The 17386-nt window shown below is 36.1% G+C and overlaps 1 protein-coding gene across 1 annotated transcript in view; it reads left to right on the forward strand.

Annotated features, from left to right (window-relative positions):
• The first annotated feature begins 524 nt into the window (after window positions 1-524).
• The window catches only part of LOC148939519 (uncharacterized), a 39791-nt gene continuing 22929 nt past the window's right edge, over window positions 525-17386 (forward strand). Inside the window, exons 1-2 of the mRNA XM_089106673.1 lie at window positions 525-543; window positions 701-804. The gene's annotated coding sequence lies outside the window, so the exon portion shown is untranslated. The remainder of the gene's footprint in view (window positions 544-700; window positions 805-17386) is intronic.

A 17386-nucleotide genomic window follows, 5' to 3' on the forward strand; every position in this document is an offset into this window, starting at 1 on the left:
TTAATTTTAATAAGATTAATCCTATCCTTTCCCCCTTTCCCAATAAGTATCTTTCTAAAATTTATCATAGAATTCGTTCTGGAACAAATGGACTAAATTTCCTTGCATTCTCATATAAGATTTCTAATTCAAGTGGTTCAATTCCCCTGTCCCCTCTTTGCAGGCATTGTAATATGAATAATGAAACAATTGACCATTGCCTATTTGAATGTAATATGCTGACGTCTGCACAACATACCTTGCTTTCTAAACTGTTAAAATACTTCAAACACCACAAAATCCCACTATCAGTCAAGAGCCTAGCCAACTATACCTGCACACAGAGCATAGAAATCGACATCTATCATCTTATATTTGAACTCCTAGAGTCGAAAGATCTGCTGAAAGATATCTGAATATATCTAATAAATATGAGGCAATCAAGCCAGTAGCTCTGTAGCCCACAGAGTGAAGCAGAAGGAAAAGGGCTAAATAGTTTTACTGAAAAGCCCGCCTGCTGTTAAATAGAAGAAGAAGAAGAAGAAGGCCAATGATCTGATTTTTGGGACGCTGATTTTCTGATTTTTTATTAGATTATATCTAATAAATATGAGGCAATCAAGCCAGTAGCTCTGTAGCCCACAGAGTGAAGCAAAAGGAAAAGGGCTAAATAGTTTTACTGAAAAGCCCGCCTGCTGTTAAATAGAAGAAGAAGAAGGAAGGGACGCACGCCTCGATTGACTACACTTGAGTTGGAATACTTTTCCGACAAGTTTTACGTATACAAATTTTGAAACTGGAACTTCCTGACTGCTCATTATAAAAGTAAGGATTTGTCATTATAGGTTAGCCTATCATTTTCTTTGGTAATGTTGCATAATTACGGTTATCAAGAATAAGACAGGCTAAAGCAAAAATATATTGGTAAATTTCTACCAAATCATATTATTGACTTATGCATGGGCGCCCATAAGCTGAATTCCAGGGGGGGGCAAACTTCGTCTAATTGCTACTTTTAATGCTATATAATAGAAATCTCAGAACAAAAACATAAAAATAAGGCAGCATCATTCAGCCAGGGGGGGCAAGAGCCCCCCCTACCCCCATATGGGTGCCCATGGACTTATGCATAAAGTGAATATACCACTTGATGCCTTTTTTTTATGCTGATTACGAATATAATAATAATTTCTATCGGAAATGAATTTCAGCCCCCCTATATATGCCAATTCAGGGTATATATTTCTACATTAGGGGGGGGGGCCCAAATTTTGTTTCTGATGTAAATGGGAGGTAAGTTTAAACTTTAAGCCCCACCCCTCCTAATGTAGAAATATATAGGGTAAAGTTCTACCAAATCATATTATTGAGTTAGGACAAAAGTGAATACACCATTCAATGCCTTTTTTAATGCTGATTACAAATATAGGCCTAATAATCATTTCTATTAGAAATGAATTTCCGCCCCCCTATACAGCCTATATGCCAATTCAGGGTTAGGTTAGATATATAGGCTATATAGGGTGGGGGGCTGAAATTCATTTTTGATAGAAATGATTATTATATTCGTTATCAGCATAAAAAAAAGGCATTGAATGGTGTATTCACTTTATTTCTAACTCAAGAATATGATTTTGTACAACTTTACCATATATAGACTACCTTGAATTGGCATATAAAGGGGGGGGGGCTGAAATTCATTTCCGATAGAAATGATTATTATATTTGTAATCAGCATAAAAAAAGGCATCAAGTGGTATATTCACTTTATGCGCAAGTCAATAATGTGATTTGGTAGAAATTTACCAATATATTTTTAAATTGCTAATTTTATGGTTAACTTTGTTGTAGCACAGTGGATTGATGTTCTGCTTGGCAATAGGGGGCCTGGGTTTTGACCCTCACTGCAACAAGCCTGAACAAGGTTTGGTGACAAGCTTCCAACTTGTCCCTGAAAAAAGACCCAGCAACTGAAATGTTGATTCAACACTTACATTTGTGACAATTCACCCTCACCTCCTTGATGATCCCATTTTATTGCATAGGCCTAGCTTGGCAATAAAAAAAAAGTAAAAAAATAAAATTACAACAGATTAACCAATGAAAAGAACAACAATATTAGCTGATGGACAATTAGGGTAAAATTCTACATTAGTTACTTTTGGCTATTTTGGAAAGGGGTTGTGTTAGGAAAATGAAACTTTCAGTTATGGATCTACATGCTAAGGTATTGTAACGATTTGTCTCTTCAAGCATATACTTCAAAAACCCAGGTCACAAAACCTGAAATAATACAAGCATAAGCAAAGCACAAGCAATACATAACAGCAAGCATAAGCAAAGCACAAGCAATACATAACAGCACACATACACAAAAGACAAGCAAACCATGGCAAGTAAGTAAGGAATATTACATCTCCCTTCTTTTCGGAAGAGCTTGTCAATCATAGGTTTATTCTTGATGGTGGCTTGACTTGTCGACCACTCCTGGCAGTTACAGAACTTCCGAGACTGTTGTCGACTTCGGCCGCGGAAGGCAGGGAGACCACAGTGTTTTCCTGGCCCACAGCGACCGGCAATTCTGGCATGCTGGCTTGGCGAAAGTGCACGTCTTCTGTTTGGGGTAAGTCCGGAGAGTGATGCCATGAATCGTGTACTGACAAGCTGCCAGTGTTTGAATCAGAATCAGAACTCTTCTCATCTGTAGTCATGACTTTCAAGTGCTTTCTATTCCGGCGGTATTGTCTGTTTGCTTTCGTCTGTACTACATACGATCGTGGCGCATCTGCTTCTCGGAGGACTGTTGCAGGTTGCCAGGTTTGATCGTTGGACCGTACTCGAACTTGTTGGCCTATCTGCAGCAGATTAAGGCTTTTGGTATGTTGATCATAGTAGCGTCTCTGTCTTTCCCTTTCTTTATTCCTTGCGGACATGAATTCCTGCATAGGTATGACTTTTGGAGATAAGTGCTCAATGGTGCAGGGCACTAGGGATCTCAAGTTTCTACTCATTAGCAGTTGGGCTGGGGAAGCTAGACCATTAACTGGTGTTGCGGTACTCGAGGAGAGCTAGCTCGAGGTCAGTTTTCGATTTCTTTGTTTTCATGATCATGGCCTTAGCAATACCAACTGTTTTCTCAGCGAGTCCGTTGGACTGAGGATGGTTCGGGCTAGAGGTGTTGTGTCGTATTCCCCACTGTCTCATGAAATCCTTGAACGTTTCTGAATTGAATTGTGGGCCATTATCAGATGTAATCATCAAGGGTATCCCAAATCTAGAGAAGTGATATTTTAGCTTCTGTATTATGAGGTTCGTGTAAGTATTTATTCCCAGCTCATCAGCTTCAAAAAATCGACTGTAATAATCCACTATGATCAGATAGTATCTTCCGGATATGTAAAACAGATCAATGCCAACATGCTCCCAAGGGTAGCTGGGAATATCGTGATGAAGCAAGGGTTTTCTTGCATTTGCTGTAGAATAAGTGCAGCACGCATCACACTTCTTGACGAAATCTTCTATTGTCTGACTCATCTTTGGCCAGAAAATGACTGATCTGGCTCTGTTTTTCGTCTTCTCGATACCAAGATGTGAAGCATGGATGCTTTGCAATACAGTGATTTGCATGCTGTCTGGGATGACAAGATGGTCATCTTTCATGATGATGTCATCAACAACACTGAGATTACTTTTTACTGTCCAGAATTCAGCTATGGATGACGGAACCATTGATATTTTTTTGGGCCAACCTTCTTCTACCATTTTCCTCAGCACCCTCAGCTGTGGATCTCTGAGCATTTCTTGTTTCAACTCAGATAGCTTTTCTTGACTGATTGGTAGTAGTTTCATGACAGAGTGCACAAAGTATTCAATTTCTCTGTGAAGCAATGGTTCCTCAGTTTCTAAGTGGAGCCGGGAGAGGGTATCTGGGATCGGTATTTTAGTGCCTGGTCAATATGTTATACTGAAATCGTAGGGTTGTAGATGTAACAGCATTGTTTGAAGTCTTGGTAACATCTTATTGATCGGCTGATTGGGGATTGTTTCCAGGGGTTTATGGTCACTGATGACTTGGAAGTGACGGCCATAGAGATACTGATGAAAATGGCGACATCCAAAAACAATGGCATACAGCTCCTTTTCGATTTGCGAGTATCTCTGCTCTTTTTCATTCAGCGATTTCGATGCGAATGAAACAATTTTATTCTCTTGAAGCAGGACAGCACCGAGTCCTGATTTGGAAGCATCAACTTGGATCTCTATTTGATTTTTTGTAGGATTAAAGAGCGAAATTGTTGTTATGATCGACCCTTTAATTTTCGTGAGTGTGGCTTCATGTTCATTTGTCCAGTTGCATTGCTTCTGCTTAGCTAAGGTCCTAAGAGGTTCATTTAGGCTTGACAAATTTTGGATATGGCGTGAGAGGTAGTTTAACATCCCAAGGGCTGTTTGTAGTTCTTCCTGGGATTTGGGTGATGGCATTTTCTCTATTGCTCGGATTTTCTCGGGATCTGGATGGATTCCGTTTTCGGAAATGATGCGTCCAAAGTAAGGTATCGAAGCTGATTTGAAGATGCACTTATCTTTGTTAAGCTTGACTCCCTTTTCTCTAGCTCTTAAAAGGGTTTTTTGAAGATTTCTGTCATGGTCCTCTTCAGATACACCAGATATGATCATGTCATCCGAGATTACTGAGAATCTCTTGAGGTTGCTGAATGCCTCTTCCATGTGGCGTTGGAACTCATCTTGTGCAGACTTGAGTCCAAAGGGCATACGTCTAAATTTGTATCGCCCATATGGAGTTGAGAATTTTGGAAGATTCAGTCAGTTCGGAAGATTCGTCATCAAGACATAAGTTCCAATATCCTGTTCGGGCATCTAGCTTGGAGAAGTACTTAGCGGCTACATGCTTTTGCGCAGCTTCCTCAAAAGTTGGCATAGGATGGTGGGGTCTCTTTATGGCTTTGTTAAGATCGTGAGGATCTATACAGACTCTCAAGGTTCCATCTGGTTTCTCAACAACCACAGCTGAGTTCACCCAATCAGTTGGATGGGTCACCTTCTCGATGACTCCTAGGTTTCCCATACAATCTAGTTCTTCCTTGAATTTGGACTGGAGACTCAAGGGGATTCGTCTTGTGGGCTGAATGGATGGCTGTGCACCTTCCTTGAGGATTATTTTACATTCACCTTCCAGTTTCCCAACTCCTTCAAATAGGTCGGAAAATTCGGTGAGTATCTTATCAGTGCTGAGCTGTCCAGATTGAAGACTAAGTATCAGCTTTATCAGGTTCAGCTTACGACTTGCACTGAAGCCAAGGATAGGAGTAGGGGCTGACTGCACTACAAAAAACTCTATGGGTTGACTATCATTTGATTTGTAGGCACAGTCGATCTTACATGTCCCCAGGACGGGAATAGTCTGACCGCAAAAGCTTGTTAAAATATGGTTTGTAGGGTGGATTGCAGGTTATGGATTCAGTCTTTCCACCGTCTGTCTGGTAATGATACTAGCTTGTGCCCCTGTGTCAATCTTGAATTTCACACTGAACTGGTTGGCGATTCTTAGTTTAGCATATGGCTGGTCATCAGCTTTATCCATCATTAGTTGATGGATGAATAGTTCGTCAGTTTGTTGAGCTTCAGAACTGATGATGTTCACAGTCTTTTTGCTACCATGGCAGACACGTGCAAAATGGTTGGGTTTTCTGCAGTTACTGCAGATCTTCCCTTTTGCAGGGCACTGGTGATTCTGTGAATAGTCTCCGCCACAGAATTAACATTCACGGTTTTCAATTCGGTCACGATTGGGTTTCCACAGTCTATTTTGATTCTTCTTGATGATATCAACTTCTTGTTTTCCATGACTAGTTGATTCTGCTGACATTGTCGTAAGTTGTACCTGGGTTTCTGTGTAGGTTCTTGCTACTTTGATAGCATCTGAGAGAGTCAATTCGGATCCCGATTGCAGTAGTCTTTCACGAATCTTCTGGGATGATGTTCCGAAGATGAGGCAATCACGGACCATTTCGTCAACAATCGTAGCTCCATATGAGCAGTCTCGCACTAAGATTTTCAGTTCAGTTGCATATTGTTCAATAGTTTCGCCTTCCCTTTGGTCACGTTTGTGGAATGTATATCGGGAGAATATGGGGTTTGATTGTGGATTAAAGTAGTCATCAAATTTGGCAAGGTATACACAAATTTTGTCTTTTTCATCAGCTGCTAGCGTCCAAGTGCTGAACACATCTCGTCCTTTTTCACCAAGCCAAATTAGCAGATATGCGCACTTGATTTTCTCACTTTTTCCGCTCAAGGGTCCATCAAACATTAGACTAGCATGACTTTTGAATCTAGTCCAAGCCTCTTTTAGATTGTTCGATTCCCAGTTCAGCTCCGAATATGGGACGGAGGTCTCCATCTTCTACTCTGACACCATGTAACAATTTGTCTCTTCAAGCATATACTTCAAAAACCCAGGTCACAAAACCTGAAATAATACAAGCATAAGCAAAAGCACAATCAATACATAACAGCAAGCATAAGCAAAAGCACAAGCAATACATAACAGCACACATACACAAAATACAAGCAAAGCATGGCAAGTAAGTAAGGAAAATTACAGTATGTCCCAGGAAGGTACTTTGAAGTACCTACCTCCACTCCTTCCCCCCTCTATATAATGGTAAATTACTGCACATTACTAGTTGTTTTAGCTCACATTTCATCCTATATTACTATCATAATTATAAATCACTGCTTACCTTACACAACTTCAGCTTTTAACCTTGTTCATTAAAATATATTCTAAAATCCTAGCCTATTTTCATTTAACAATCCATTTAACTTATTTACTATATAACTGACATTGTTTATTGAACCCATTTGTGATGTCACAACTTTGCTTATCATAACCCCTTTAACAGTAGCATGCAGGTGCCATGGGGTAGGAGGCAACTCTGTGTTGATAAGCCATTTAAACTTTATTAATTAGGGAAAGGATTTGACAAGAGATAGACCAGTAAAAAAATCCAAATTGTTTTCAGAGGGCAAATTATGTTATGAGAAGATGTTTTTATTTTATAGGTCCATGCACATCAAGGGAAGAGGTTTTTAAAATCCCCCTTCCCCCAAACTCAAAATTTTCTAAAATTCTACTTTAGAAGGTTTTTAAATATTTCTAAAGCACTAATTGATAGAGGGCTACAAACACCAGAATTGTCTTTAGAAGACAAGTTACGTCATCGGAAGATGTTTTTGAAGTCCCCCCTCCCCAAAACTTAAAAATGTCTAAAATTCTACTTAAGAAGCTTTTTAAATATTTCTAAAGCACTAATAGATAGAGTGCTACAAATATCAGAATCAACTTCAGAGGACAAATTATATTATGGGAAGATGTTTTTGAAATCCCCCTTCCCCCCAAACTCAAAATTTTACTTTAGAAGCTTTTTTAAATATTTCTAAAGTGCTAAGACATAGAGCACTGTTACAAACATCAGAATCAACTTTAGAGGACAAATTATGTTATGGGAAGATGTTCTTGAAATCCCCCTTCCCCCCAAACTCAAAATTTTCCAAAATTCTACTTTAGATGCTTTTTTAAATATTTCTAAAGCGCTAAGACATATAGAGCGCTACAAACATCAGAATTGACTTTAGAGGACAATTTATGTCTGGGGAAGATGTTTTTGAAATCCCCCTTTGCCCCATACTCAAAATTTTCAAAAATTCTACTTTAGAAGGTTTTTTAAATATTTCTAAAGCACTAAGACATAGAGCGCTAATATCATCAGAATCAACTTTAGAGGACAATTTATGTCATGGGAAGATGTTCTTGAAATCCCCCTTCCCCCCAAACTAAAAATTCTCTAAAATTATATTCTAGAAGCTGTTTAAATATTTCCAAAGCACTAAAAGATAGCGCGCTAAAAACATCAGAATCAACTTTAGAGGCCAAATTAATTCTACAATAAATCCCCCCCAAACTCAAAATTTTTTGAAATCCCCCTTCACCCCAAACTAAAAATTTTCCAAAATTCTACTTTAGAAGCTTTTTTTAAATATTTCTAAAGCGCTAAGACATAGAGTGCTACAAATATCAGAATCGACTTCAGAGGTCAAGTTATTTTATGGGAAGGTGTTTTTGAAATCCCCCTTCCCCCCAAACTCAAAATTTTACTTTAGAAGCGTTTTTAAATATTTCTAAAGCGCTAAGACATAGAGCGCTACAAACATCAGAATCAACTTTAGAGGACAAATTATGTTATGGGAAGATGTTCTTGAAATCCCCCTTCCCCCCAAACTCAAAATTTTCAAAAATTCTGCTTTAGAAACTTTTTTAAACATTTCTAAAGAGCTATGACAAAGAGCACTACAAACATCAAAATTGACTTTAGAGGACAATTTATGTCATGGGAAGATGTTTTTGAAATCCCCTGTTGCCCCAAACTCAAAATTTTCCAAAATTCTACTTTAGAGGCTTTTTTAAATATTTCTAAAGTGCTAAGACATAGAAGGCTACAAACATCAGAATGGACTTTAGAGGACAAGTTATGTCATGGGGAGATGTTTTTGAAATCCCCCTTCCTCCCATACTCAAAATTTTCAAAAATTGTACTCTAGAAGCTTTTTAAATATTTCCAAAGCACTAACAGATAGCGTGCTAAAAACATCAGAATTGACTTTAGAGGCCATATTAATTCTACAGTAATTCCCTCAAAACTCAAATTTTTTTTGAAATCCCCGTTCACCCCAAACATTATTTTCAACATTATAGGATTAAGTTATTTGAATATGTTTTATGTCTTTGTCTAACAAATACTCGTTTGTCTGGTTTATTTGTCTAACAAATACCCATTTGTCTGGTTTCCTTGTACAGTCTATAGCGTTTGGGTTATTTATAATGCACAAGTACCAAATAATCTATATTCATTTTGATTATTTTTTCTGGAAACCCCTTAACATTTTGAGTTGGGTAACCACATAAAACATATTCAAATAGCTTAATCCTATAATGTTGAAAAATTTTGCTTTTTTTTTACATCTGCGATTTAAAATATGTAAAAAATGCTGGAACTTATATAAAAATTTTCTTTCGAGGGTGGAAAGGTTAGCTGCAAGGGGATTTGATAGCGGGGGAGGGGGAGGGGGGGGGCGGTGTCAGCAACCTGCTCGCAGTGCCCCTGCTTATACTAATCTAAGCTGACCATTTCGTTACAACATGTTGCACTGGAATCATACTCTAAAATCTGGTTGATAATTTGCCTGTCTAAAAAATTTGTCTGAGTTGATAAAAGGGAGAAACAACCCCTAAAAGTAAAAGATTTTAATAAAACTCATACCATCAAATTTGTGGTTCTTGGCGAATACCCGCCGGAAAATCCCCCGGAAAATACCCCCCCACGGGAAATACCCTCGCGGAACCCCCCCCCTCCCCCCCCCCCAAAAAAAAAAATAACCCCGTGGAAAATAAGGCTTTTCAAATTTCAAATTATCAACCAGATTTTAGAGTATGAAGGGGGAATGGTATGAATGGTAAGGAGGATTTCAAAAACTTTGAATGACCTTTAAAAATCTGTGAGTTATTGCAATGGAACCTTGCAAAATAGATCTTCTGTTTAAATGAAGTACAACAAAATTATTTCAGCTTCAAAACTTTGCTCAATCCCAACTTATAAGGTTTGAAATATATGCAAATACATTTCCTAAATTTTGGAAATAAAACATTGATATGGCTTAAAATTCTGCTCAAATGGTTTTCAGAACTAAAGCCAGAGAAAAAGAAACTGATAACTGAAAATTAAGGTAAAATGTTGTTTTGTCAAAATTTCAATTGATATTGGTCATTTCAAGAACATCTTCCCATGACATAACTTGTGACATTGATATGGCTTAAAATTCTGCTCAAATAACTGAAATTGCGTTTTAAGAACAAAAGCTAGAGAAAAAGAAACTAATAACTGAGAATTAAGGTAAAATGTTGTTTTGTCAAAATTTCAATGGGTAATGGGTATTACAAAAACATCTTCCCATGACATAACTTGTCCTCTAAAGTTGATTCTGATGTTTTTAGCGCTCTATGTCTTAGCGCTTTAGAAATATTTATAGAAGCTTCTTAAGTGGAATTTTGGAAAATTTTGAGTTTGGGGGGAAGGGTGAATTATTGTAGAGTTAATTTGGCCTCTAAAGTTGATTCTGATGTTTGTAGTGCGCTATCTATTAGTGCTTTAGAAATATTTAAAAAAGCTTCTAAAGTAAAATTTTGGAAAATTTTGAGTTTAGGGCAAAGGAGGATTTCAAAAACATCTTCCCATGACATGTTTTCAAAAACATCTTCCCATAACATAATTTGTCCTCTAAAGTTGATTCTGATGTTTGTAGCGCTCGATCTATTAGTGCTTTAGAAATATTTAAAAAGCTTCTTCAGTAGAATTTTAGACATTTTTGAGTTTTGGGGAGGGGGGATTTCAAAAATATCTTCCCATAACATAATTTGTCCTCTGAAAGTTGATTCTGATGTTTGTAGCGCTCTATGTCTTAGCGCTTTAGAAATATTTAAAAAAGCTTCTAAAGTAAAATGTTGGAAAATTTTGAGTTTGGGGCAAAGGGGGATTTCAAAAACATCTTCCCATAACATAATTTGTCCTCTAAAGTTGATTCTGATGTTTGTAGCGCTCTATGTCTTAGGGCTTTAGAAATACTTAAAAAAAACTCCTAAAGTAGAATTTTAGAAAATTTTGAGTTTGGGGGGACGGGGGATTTAAAAAACCTCTTCCCATGATATAACATGTCCTCTGAAGTCGATTCTGATGCTTTTAGCACTCTATCTATTAGTCCTCTAGAAATATTTTAAAACCTTCTTAAGCAGAATTTTGAAAAATTTTGAGTTTGGGCTGAAGGGGGATTTCAAGAACATCTTCCCATAACATAATTTGTCCTCTGAATGTTGATTCTGATGTTTGTAGCGCTCTATGTCTTAGCGCTTTAGAAATATTTAAAAAAAACTTCTAAAGTAAAATTTTAGAAAATTTTGAGTTTGGGGGGAAGGGGGATTTCAAAAACCTCTTCCCATGATATAACGTGTCCTCTGAAGTCAATTCTGATGCTTTTAGCACTCTATCTATTAGTGCTTTAGAAATATTTTAAAAGCCTCTAAAGTAGAATTTTTGAAAATTTGAGTTTGGGGGGAAGGGTGATTTCAAAAACATCTTCCCATAATATAATTGGTCCTCTGAAGTTGATTCTGATATTTGCAGTGCTCTATCTATTAGTGCTTTAGAAATATTTAAAAAGCTTCTCAAGTAGAATTTTAGACATTTTTAAGTTTTGGGGATGGGGGATTTCAAAAACATCTTCCCATGACATAAATTGTCCTCTAAAGTCAATTCTGATGTTTGTAGCGCTCTATCTATTAGTGCTTTAGAAATATTCAAAAAGCTTCTAAGGTAGAATTTTGGAAAATTTTGAGTTTGGGGGGAAGGGGGATTTCAAAAACCTCTTCCTGTGAAATAATGTGTCTTCTAAAGTCAATTCTGATGCTTTTAGCCCTCTATCTATAAGTGCTTTACAAATATTTTAAAAACCTCTAAAGTAGAATTTTGGAAAATTTTGAGTTTGGGAGGAAGGGGGATTTCAAAAACATCTCCCCATGACATAACTTGTCCTCTAAAGTCGATTCTGATGTTTGTAGCGCTCTATATGTATTAGCTCTATAGAAATATTTAAAAAAGCTTCTAAAGTAGAATTTGGAAAATTTTGAGTTTGGGGGAAGGGGGATTTCAAAAACATCTTCCCAAAACATAATTTGTCCTTTAAAGTCAATTCTGATGTTTGTAACGCTCTATGTCTTAGTGCTTTACATATATTTAAAAAAGCTTCTAAAGTAGAATTTTGGAAAATTTTAATTTTGGGGTGAAGGGTGATTTATAAAACATCTTACCATAAAAAAATATGCCCTCTGAAGTAGATTCTGATGTTTGTAGCTCTCTATCTATTAGTGCTTTATAAATATTTAAAAAGCTTCTTAAGTAGAATTTTAGACATTTTTGAGTTTGGGGAGGGGGGATTTTAAAAACATCGTCCCATAAAACAACTTCTATTCTAAAGTTAATTTTGATTTTTGTATCCTACCATCAATTAATACTTAATACATATTTAAAAATCTTATAAGGTAGAATTTAATACAATTTTTAGTGTGGGGGGAAGGGGGATTGTATAAACATCTTCCTGTGATATAACGTGTCCTCTGAAGTCGATTCTGATGCTTTTAGCACTCTGTTTATTAATGCTTTAGAAATATTTTAAAAGCTTCTAAAGTAGAATTTTTGAAATGTTTGAGTTTGGGGGGAAGGGGGATTTCAAAAACATCTTCCCATGACATAAGTTGTCCTCTAAAGTCGATTCTGATGTTTGTAGCGCTCTATATGTCTTAACGCTTTAGAAATATTTAAAAAAGCTTCTAAAGTAGAATTTTGGAAAATTTTGATTTTTTGGGAAGGGGGATTTCAAAAACATCTTACCATAACATAATTTGTCCTCTGAAGTCGATTCTGATATTTGTAGCGCTCTATCTATTATTGCTTTATAAATATTTAAAAAGCTTCTTAAGTAGAATTTTAGACATTTTTTAGTTTTGGGGAGGGGGGATTTCAAAAACATCTTCCCATGACATAACTTGTTTTCTAAAGTCAATTCTGATATTTGTAGCCCTGTATCAATTAGTGGTTTAAAAATATTTAAAAAGCTTCTAAAGTAGAATTTTAGAAAATTTTGAGTTTGGGGGAAGGGGGATTTTAAAAACCTCTTTCTGTGATATAACGTGTCCTCTGAAGTCGATTCTGATGCTTTTAACACTCTGTTTATTAATGCTTTAGAAATATTTTAAAAGCCTCTAAAGTAGAACTTTTGAAAATTTTGAGTTGGGGGGGAAGGGGGAGTTCAATAACATCTTCCCATGACATAAATTGTCCTCTAAAGTCGATTCTGACATTTGTAGCACTCTATGTCTTAGTGCTTTACAAATATTTAAAAAAGCTTCTAAAGTAGAATTTTGGAAAATTTTGAGTTTGAGGGAAGGGGGATTTAAAAGACATTTTCCCATAACATGAGTTGGCCTCAAAAGTTGATTCTGATGTTTGTAGCGCTCTATGTCTTAGCGCTTTAGAAATATTTAAGCAAGCTTCTAAAGTAAAATTTTGGAAAATTTTGATTTTGGGGGGAAGGGGGATTTCAAAAACATCTTCCCATAACATAATTTGTCCTCCAAAGTCGATTCTGATATTTGTAGCGCTCTATCTATTAGTGCTTTAGATATATTTAAAAAGCTTCTTCAGTAGAATTTTGAAATTATTTAGTTTAGGGGAGGGGGGATTTCAAAAACATATTCCAATGACATAAATTGTCTTCTAAAGTCAATTCTGAGGTTTGTAGCCCTCTATCAATTATTGCTTTAAAAATATTTAAAAAGCTTCTAAAGTAAAATTTTAGAAAATTTTTAGTTTGGGGGGAAGGGGGATTTTAAAAACCTCTTCCCTTCATGAGCGCATGGACCTATAAAAATAAAAACATCTTCTCATAACATAATTTGTCCTCTGAATTCGATTCTGATATTTGTAGCTCTCTATCTATTAGTGCTTTAGAGATATTTAAAAAGCTTCTTAAGTAGAATTTTTGAATTTTTGAGTTTTCGGGAGGGGGGATTTCAAAAACATCTTCCCATAACATAATTTGTCCTCTGAAAGTTGATTCTGATGTTTGTAGCGCTCTATGTCTTAGCGCTTTATAAATATTTAAAAAAGCTTCTAAAGTAAAATGTTGGAAAATTTTGAGTTTGGGGCAAAGGGGGATTTCAAAAACATCTTCCCATAACATAATTTGTCCTCTAAAGTTGATTCTGATGTTTGTAGCGCTCTATGTCTTAGGGCTTTAGAAATATTTAAAAAAAACTTCTAAAGTAGAATTTTAGAAAATTTTGAGTTTGGGGGGAAGGGGGATTTAAAAAACCTCTTCCCGTGATATAACATGTCCTCTGAAGTCGATTCTGATGCTTTTAGCACTCTATCTATTAGTGCTCTAGAAATATTTTAAAAGCTTCTAAAGCAGAATTTTTGAAAATTTTTGAGTTTGGGGGGAAGGGGGATTTTAAGAACATCTTCCCATAACATAATGTGTCCTCTGAAAGTCAATTCTGATGTTTGTAGCCCTCTATCAATTAGTGCTTTAGAAATATTTAAAAAGCTTCTAAAGTAGAATTTAAGAAAATTTTGAGTTTGGGGGAAGGGGGATTTTAAAAGCCTCTTCCCGTGATATAACGTGTCCTCTGAAGTCTATTCTGATGCTTTTAGCACTCTATCTATTAGTGCTTTAGAAATATTTTAAAAGCCTCTAAAGTAGAATTTTGGAAAATTTTGAGTTTGGGGGGAAGGGGGATTTCAAAAACATCTTCCCATGACATAAGTTGTCCTCTGAAGTTGATTCTGATGTTTGTAGTGCTCTATGTCTTAGTGCTTTAGAAATATTTAAAAAAGCTTCTAAAGTAACATTTTTGAAAATTTTGAGTTTGGGCGGAAGGGGGATTTCAAAAACATCTTCCCATAACATAATTTGTCCTCTGAAGTCGATTCTGATGTTTGTAGCCCTCTATCAATTAGTGCTTTTGAAATATTTAAAAAGCTCCTATGGTAGAATTAGAGAAAATTTTTAGTTTTGGGGGATGTGGGATTTCAAAAAAATCTTCCCGTGATATAACGTGTCATCTGAAGTTGATTCTGATGCTTTTAGAACTCTATCTATTAGAGATTTAGAAATATTTTAAAAGCTTCTAAAGTAGAATTTTTGAAAATTTTGAGTTCGGGGGGAAGGGGGATTTCAAGAACATCTTCCCATAACATAATTTGTCCTCTAAAGTTGATTCTGATGTTTGTAGTGCTCTATGTCTTAGTACTTTAAAAATATTTAAAAAAGCTTCTAAAGTAAAATTTTGGAAAATTTTGAGTTTGAGCGAAAGTGGGATTTCAAAAACATATTCCCATAACATAATTTGTCCTCTAAAGTCAATTATGATATTTGTAGCGCTATATCTATTAGTTCTTTAGAAATATTTAAAAATCTTCTTAAGTAGAATTTTAGAAATTTTTGAGTTTGGGGGAGGGGGGATTTCAAAAAAATCTTCCCATGAAATAACTTGTCCCATAAAGTCAATTCTGATGTTTGTAGCCCTCTATCAATTAGTGCTTTAGAAATATTCAAAAAGCTTCTAAAGTAGGATTATAGAACATTTTGAGTTTGGGGGGAGGGGGGATTTTAAAAACCTCTTTCCGTGATATAACGTGTCCTCTGAAGTCGATTCTGATGCTTTTAGCACTCTGTTTATTAATGCTTTAGAAATATTTTAAAAGCTTCTAAAGTAGAATTTTTGAAATTTTTGAGTTTGGGGGGAAGGGTGATTTTAAAAACATGTTCCCATGACATAATTTGTCCTCTAAAGTCGATTCTGATGTTTGTAGCGCTCTATATGTCTTAGCTCTTTAGAAATATTTAAAAAGCTTCGAAATTAGAATTTTGGAAAATTTTTAGTTTGGGGGGAAGGGGGATTTCAAAAACATCTTCCCGTAACATAATTTGCCCTCTGAAGACGATTCTAATGTTTGTAGCGCTCTATGTCTTAGTGCTTTATAAATATTTAAAAAGCTTCTTAAGTAGAATTTTAGACATTTTTGAGTTTGGGGAGGGGGGATTTCAAAAACATCTTCCCATGACATAACTTGTCTTCTAAAGTCAATTCTGATGTTTGTATCCCTCTATCAAAAAGTGCTTTATAAATATTTAAAAAGCTTCTAAAGTAGAATTTTAGAAAATTTTGAGTTTGGGGGAAGGGGGATTTTAAAAACCTCTTTCTGTGATATAACGTGTCCTCTGAAGTCGATTCTGATGCTTTTAACACTCTGTTTATTAATGCTTTAGAAATATTTTAAAAGCTTCTAAAGTAGAATTTTTGAAAATTTTGAGTTTGGGGGGAAGGGGGATTTCAAAAACATCTTTCCATGACATAATTTGTCCTCTAAAGTCGATTCTGATGTTTGTAGCGCTCTATATGTCTTAGCGCTTAGAAATATTTAAAAAAGCTTCTAAAGTAGAATTTGGAAAATTTTGAGTTTGAGGGAAGGGGGATTTCAAAAACATCTTCCCATAACATAATTTGTCCTCTGAAGTTGATTCTGATGTTTGTAGCGCTCTATGTCTTAGCCTAGCGCTTTAGGTATATTTATAAAAACTTCTAAAGTAGAATTTTAGAAAATTTTGAGTTTTTTGTTTGAGAATGGATGACAATATTTTGCCAACAAAGTCAGAATTAAAAAAAAGTTCGAAGCAGTGAGAGTTTCTATTTTGGGCGAGTAGTTGTTTTGGAACTGTCACGAAGCGGCAGAATTTAGAAAATATAAAACAAAGAAGTGCATTACTCCCTATATTTGCCTATGGGACTCTTGTTATAGAGAACCAAATAAATAAAAAATAATATTATATCAAAGACAATTGCCCAGAATTTGGTTTCGGAGGGGTGGGGCCTCAGTCTACCTATTATAACAGCCATGAAAGCAAGAAATGTATTGATATTAACATTGTTTACAGAGGATAAAGCACAATTAAAATTTAAAAAACAGAATCAACTGCACTTAGAGAAACGAGCAACGAAAGACGACCTAACCTCTCACAGTAATAGCCGCCGGTCTTTTTTGGCTGCAAATCGATCAAAACTTGGTCAGCATCGACCTGGATATCGTGGTTCAGGGTCATGTGAGCTAGTCCGTTCAGACGCTCCTCGCCCGTTGAGCTCCGCAGATAGGTTTTTAATCGCTTAAGACAGCTAAAGCTCCTCTCAGCAGAAGCGGTAGTCACTGGTAATGTCTGAAAAATCGTCAAAAGCCTTCTAATGCATGGGGAAAAATCTTGCATCGCATGACGCAAGAGTCGAAGCAACAGTTGATGGTTTTTCAAACTTTCCGAGCCACTTCTGTTTCCAAAGGACTAACTCACATTCGAGCGCACGTCTACCCCCGTGAAATCCCTCGTAAACAGCAACAGCGTTCACAAATTCATTAATATTTAATGACTCGTTGTTAGCTGGCAAAAGCCTTCCGATTTTGAAGGATGCCTCCTGATGGCGCAAAAATCTTTGATCAAGTTCTTCAATAAGTGAAGCAAAGTAAGGTTCGAACAAGGAATCGCGATAAAAAACCTTGATGGACTCATTAACGTCGATGGACGTTCGGTGGATAGACCTTGGAGCAGCCGGAACCACATTTACCTTCTGTGCAAGCTCATGGGCTTTCCGAAAAATATGTTTGAAAATTATTTTGTTTTGATTGCAGTAAAGTATCAGAACATAGCTTAATATGCCGACAGCACTCAA

Source organism: Artemia sp. Qi Xiang Cuo, chromosome 21 (assembly GCF_049724085.1).
Source record: "Artemia sp. Qi Xiang Cuo chromosome 21, ASM4972408v1, whole genome shotgun sequence".
Classification (NCBI taxonomy): Eukaryota; Metazoa; Arthropoda; class Branchiopoda; order Anostraca; family Artemiidae; genus Artemia; species Artemia sp. Qi Xiang Cuo.